The sequence below is a fragment of the Ursus maritimus genome, unplaced genomic scaffold (assembly GCF_017311325.1).
Source record: "Ursus maritimus isolate PB19 unplaced genomic scaffold, ASM1731132v1 scaffold_26, whole genome shotgun sequence".
Lineage (NCBI taxonomy): Eukaryota > Metazoa > Chordata > Mammalia > Carnivora > Ursidae > Ursus > Ursus maritimus.
In genome coordinates this window covers 37,885,618-37,892,169 of record NW_024425119.1, presented here as the reverse complement: position 1 = coordinate 37,892,169, position 6,552 = coordinate 37,885,618, and positions in this window count along the sequence as shown.

The following is a 6,552-nucleotide window of genomic DNA, read 5'->3' as shown; positions in this document are numbered from 1 at the left end:
CAAAAGACTGTTTATTTTCCATATAGGCATTTATTCTTGGTGATGCATGCTAGTTAAATCATGGGGCAGTTTTAAAATGCATGACAAAAATAGCTAAGAAGAAAGAAATGTCTCTTTGTTCCCGGTTGAATAAACTCTGTGACGATGTAAGGATCCAATTTAAAGTAAATTCTTAACTAATTATATTCCTCCCCAAGCTTGTTCCTCCTCTCAGTAAGTGAAGTCAGTGTTTACCTAATTGCTCCACGACAGAAATTGTAAGATCATCTGGGTTCCCTTCCTTGCCTTCATCCACCAGGAGTAGAGTGGATTCTCCTTTCTAGACCATTCTGTGATCAGTCCGCTTCGCTCCTGTAGTTCAAATCTGAAGTTTGCTGCGGCCTCCTTATTTATCTTTCCACGTGTGTTCTTTTCTTCCTCTGCCCCATTCTCTAACCTGCAGTCTGTGCTCTAAGATGCGTATCTTATCATTTCATTTCCCTTTCAGAGGCGGAATTCAACCTACTAAATCATGTCAGGATTTTTCTGAAAACACTCAGGCTACTGCCTTTTCTTAATCAGGCGTATTAGTCAAATACCCACTGAGCATTCCCTCAGTGAGGTCTGAAGATCCCAAATGGACAGGCATCTGGGTTCCTTTAGATCACGATACTAAACCACAAATACATAATGAGTCTATCATTCGGAACACATACTGAGTACATCATCAGCGGAGTGCTCAGAATGGTCATTACATTAACTCATTTTACAGAATCAGCAAGAATAATTACTGCGGTCATTTACTGGGCGTCTCCGTTACATTCCAGACATGCATGTCCGAGAGTTAGTTGTTTTAAACTGCCCTGCAGGGTATGGGCCCAGGCTAGTTAGCTAAGAAGTTCCCGCCTGCCTCAGCCTACCCACTCCCCCCTGCCCCCCCCCCGCCCTTCACACCTCCTGGTCCATCGCTGCTTCCAGGACTACAGGGTGCCACGCAGGGAACAGTGACATACAGGAGAATTAGAACATTGTGGCAAAGGTGAGCAGACTGTTTAATGGTGACCTGTAGGGGCACGGAGGCTGGCACTGTTTTGCCCAGCACCAAGTTCACCACCTAACACGTCACAGCTTTGGTGTCAGGGGTCTGTTTGGTGACAGCACGTTCAGAAGTCCTTGACATTGGTGCAGGGACAATTTCTTATACCTCATTTATGTACAATTTTATTCTGATTGCATATACGGCTCAGGAAAAACAACAAAACGTGGGGTATTATTCGGAGAGCGGTGTTAGCCCGCAGTCTGAAGGAGAAACGGGCTTGCAGAGCTTACCTAACCGCAGACTTAAATTTTAGAAGAGGAAATAGGCAAAGAAAAAAATCAGACCTTGCCTGTCACATGCTTAGTTTGTTAAAGAAAACTGGAGAGCGAGCTTATTATTTCTTCAAATGGGAAAGTCCCAAAGGGGAAAAAATGCTAAAATGTGTTGTCTGAGTGAGTTCTCAGTGGATGTCTTCAGAATATGCGACATAGGGTTGATGGCCAGGGGCTAGGACCCGGCTCACCAGGCTGATGCAAATTCCTTGCATCACGGACGTGCTGATGAGGGACGCATACTTACCGCTTCGGCAAGGGGGACTGCCTTAGTGCCCCGTGCTTTCATCACTTGGTCCAGAGGAGGAAGGAAGCGAGGTCAGGGACATGCGGCACTGTCACCTAGGCAGGAAAAGGCAGTTGGGAGCACCCCCCCTGGCCACTTGCTGCCATACTGGGTCATGATTGTCCTATGGGGAGAGAAACAGCACTCCGTTGGCAGGCGTCTGGGTGGAGGTGGCAGCGGCAGCCAGCTGGAGGGCTTGTCCCCCGGCGCCCTCACACCGCCCTAGGAAGTGGCTCGGGGCTTCCTCTTAGAGGGCACTCAGAGACTCATTACATGTAGTTTTGACTCTTCTCTGTGTTACCAGAGGAGCCCAGCTGCCAGCTTCCTGCCTCATCTCGAGCAATCCAGCATGCTAATTCAAACCCAACATGGACTATCCTATTCATTTCTTTTACATTTGGGGGACAAAGACTTAAACCCATTTAGCCCTCAGTCCATCACCTTTAGACTAAGGTCCCTTTCTTTACTCCCTCGATGCTTTGAACATGGGAGGCCACCTAGGACCTGAAAAGCTTTTTCAGTGCGGTCTGAGATGGCCAGGGTGACCTTGGTCTACACCTTCTCTTAATGAGATTTTGGTTTATCTGATTGTTTGCGAACATCACGTGACTGCATGCAGATCTCTTGCCTCGCTTTCCTTTCAAAATACGAGGTCCTGAAAAAACTAGGATTTTTTTCAAGGATCAGTTGGTTAAAGAGAGAGTGCAGAAAACGGAAGTGAACTTCTGCCTTGTCTCCAAGAGGCTGAGGAATTAGCAAGGGGAGAGGAAGTGGAGAACTACCCCCTCGCCCGATGCCAACTAACGATGATATTAGTTTGGTGAGTGCTGTTTGTGTTTCTTTTCCTTTCTTCTCCCTCCTTCCTTCCCTTTCCTTCTTTTTCATAAGCAAACAACCAAAACCAAAACAACAACAACAACAAAAACTATTGGCTACGTTAGTTGATGTTTATGGCATAATCTACACACAGCCACAATTACAAAGAAAATTAAATGATTAGGGAGCGAAGTGAGCTAGGATATCCAGATTCTTCCATACTAAGAACCACAGACTATCTAGCATTTATTGCTAAATTAGAAGGAAATGTTATGGCCCATCAGTAGGAATCAGCTTGTTTGCAGGTAATGAGGAGCAATTAGAGCCGCCAGAACCTTTGCTATTAGATGTAGGATTTCCCTCTCCTGGTCTGTAGGCAGGGGCGAAGGAAGGAAATGAGGCAGGAAGCTAGGACTGGGGATAAATCCAGAGCAGAGTACCCACTCCAAGAAAACCCAGATGTCTGAGAACTAGGCAGGAGTCACAAACTCCAATGGCTGTAGCTACTAGACATGAGACAGAAGAGAATAAATGGGCAGGTCTGTTCTTTGTATATACATTCATTTTCTGTATTAAACTTGTAGAAATCGTCTTTGTTTCCTCCAAGAATGTATTTTTTTCTAGAAAGTCTTAAACCTCTCATATCTCATTTTGCCACTTCTTATAAATACGTGGGAAGAGAGAAAGACCTCGCCACCGTAAAGAAAAACAAAAGTGAAAGTAGAGTGGTACATGAAAACTTTAATACTCAGCCTCACTGTTGGAGAAAAGAGAGAATAGTGGGGATTGTGGCAAGCTAGAGAACACGTCTCATTTAAGTAGGCATGAGCCATTCTGTTCTAGCAGATTGCTCCGTGAGAGTATGGTTTCGGTTATTGACGGATACTCCAATTTCTCAAAAAGAAAAACTGTAAAGGTTTTTATGAGATATACCCCAATTTTTAAACATTGGTCAAAATAAATAAATAAAAGTACTATGTAGGTAAGACCAAACAACTGTGCAGTCATTAGGTCTTTACTTCTGTCTAGAGAGTGAGGGAGGCCAACTCGAACAGCCGGCAATCAGGAACCACACAGAATCGGGTCAAATGGGAGCTGTGGGTAGAAACAGGGAGGCAGGGAGGACTGCCGAAACTACAGAAGGGCCAGGGACAGACTTCTGATGCCTTTCTTGCCTCAGGAAGAGACATTTTCCCTTTTAGCTGTAGCAGAAACCGGTCATGGTTTCCTAGGCAACATCCAGCCTGGCCTAGCCTGGAAACCCACGTGCTTCTGCCATGGAGAGGCGTTTCTTGATAGGCAAATTGGGACACAATTTGGGAGTCTTACAAACCCAAGAAAGGAAGCTGAGATGGTGCTCTTGAGCAGGGAGTCCCTGTGCCGGCAAATTTTAACCCTTCTGTCAAGTACAGAGATTTTCATGAATTCTCATCTGTCTTTGCAGTTCACTGAAATCAGGTTCTTAAAGCCTGAATCCCTCGTAAGCATCTTCTAGGTATTGTTTTTGTTGTACTTGTGGTGCTTCCGATGAATATAGATAATTGGATATTTGTAACACCAATATATTGATACTGTAGTTGATTCGAATGGCTTTTAATACCTTCACAGTTGGGTGGAGCTCGCTGGCCTGTGTTCAGATAGAAACTCAGGTTTACTCAAAGGCAAACTGAAAAATACTTGTTTTCTTTGTTAATGAATAACAAGAGCCACAACAATAATAATACTGTTAGGGCAGCATTCATAACCATGCTATCGAGAACTCTAGAAAGCCTTCCAAATAACTTCCAGCAATTCTCTATTTTGTTCTTAAGAACCTGGGGAAATAGAATTTAAATGAGCAACTATGGCTTTTAATCCACATCTTGTGTATCTTGTGTATCTGCGTAACTGTCCTTATTATTTTCCCAGCTGCTCTAACAAGCTGAACTGAGATCAGAGGGATTGGCCTGACATAGCAGGAGAATGCTATGGGCACATTGTGTCCGGATATCAGCAAGGCGTTTGGAAATGTCTGTCCTTAGAACCTTATACATAAGATGGAGAACCATGACTTTCAGTGCATTCATAGTTGGTCATCTACATTCAGTATTCGACATCTCATTCAACGAACACTGAGTTAGCAAATATTTATTGGGTATCTGCTATGGACTAGGCATTGCAGTAGGTTCCAAGAGCATAGGAGTGAATATGGGTGTTTTTGTAGGGGGCACTGAGAAGCAACTAGAGGTTTTAAAGTACATACACACAGGAGCGCCTGGGTGGCTCAGTTGGTTAAGTATCCTGCTCTTGGTTTTGTCTCAGGTCATGATCTCATGGGTGGTGTTATCAAGCCCGGAGTTGGGCTCCATGCTCAGTGCAGAGTCTGCTTAAGTTTCTCTCTCCTTCTCGCTCTGCCCCTCCCCCCACTCATGCACGCATGCGCACACCCGCTCTCTCTCTCTCTCTCTCTCTCTCTCTCGAAATAAATAAAATCTTTAAAACAATAAAGTAGATACATACACACAAATTATATATGTAAATATATACGTATAAATGTTTAATGTATTGAGTGGAGAGTGGATTTCATCCTAATAGTGGATATTGAAATATAAAAATAATTTTGAACTGTCATAAGTGAAACATGTTATATCATTATATACAATGATATATAAAATATATATTAACTAATAGACTATTTTTAGAGCAGTTTTAGGTTTTTAGAAAAATTGAGTTGAAAATAAAAATTCCCATACATACCCCCCTCCGATCCCCAAAGTTTCCCCTATTAAATTTTGCATTAGTGTGGTACGTTTGTTAAAATTGATGAACCAACACTGATATATCATTTTAACTAAAGTTCTTAGTTTACATTAGGGTTCACTCTGTTGCACATTTTGTGGGTTTGGACAAATGTGTATTTGTATCCGCTGTGTTTCGTGGTGTCACATATCATCATGTATCAGCATATCGTATATCCACCATTACAGTAGCATACAGAATAGTTTTACTGCCCTAAAAATCCTGCGTGCTTCACCTACAAGTCCTGCCTCCGCCAGAAACCTTGGCAACCACCGATTTTTCTATTGTCTCTATAGTTTGCCCTTTCCAGAATGTCATATAGTTGGCATCATGCAGTATGTAGCCTTTTCTTACTGCCCTCTTTCACTTAACAATATGCATTTAAAGTTCAAAAACAAAAAAACAGAATAGAGATTGGTAGACATCTTAGCTGCCAAACTGCCTTCTGAAGGCGCTGTACTGTTTTGCATTCCCACCATCACTGAAGACTTCCTGTTGCCCCGCACCCTCACCAGTACTCAGTGTTGTCATGGTGTTGGGTTTTGGCTCTTCTAGTGAATGTGTCATTTTTGTTTTAGTTTGCAATTCCCTGATGACATGGAAGTTGAGCATCTTTTCCATGCTGATTTGCCATCTCTATCTTCTTTGGTAAGGTTCAGATCTTTTTCCACTTTAAAAATTAGGTTGTTTTCCTATTATTGCGTTTTGAGAGTTCTTTGTACATTTCATATATAAGTTCTTACTCACTTATGTGTTTTATAAATATTTTCTCCTAGGGGCATCTGACTATTGGTTTGGGCTCAGGTCATGATCTTAGGGTCATGAGAGCCAGCCCCAGGGTGGGCTCCATGCTCAACAGGAAGTCTGTTTCAGATCTCTATCCCTCTCCCTCTCCCTCCTCTTCTGCCCCTCCCTGCGCGCTCTCTCTCAAATCAATCACTCGATCAATCAAACCTTTAAAAAATATTTTTTCTCCTAGTCTGTGGCTTGTTTTTTCCTTCCCTTAACAGTGTCTTCTGTAGAGCAGAAGCTTTTAATTTTAATGAAGTCCCACTTACCGCTTTTTCTTTCATGGATTATGCTTTTGATGTTGAATCTAAAAACTTGTTACCAAACACAAGGTTGCCTAGATTTTTTCCTATTTTATCTTCTAAGAGTTTTATAGTTTTGTATGTTGCATTTAGGTCTATGATCCATTTCGAGTTAATTTTTGTGAAAGGCATGAGTTCTGTGTCAATTTCTTTTTTTCTTTTTTGCGTGTGGATGTACCATTGTTCTAGCAACATTTATTGAATATACTATCCTTACTTTGCTGAATTGTC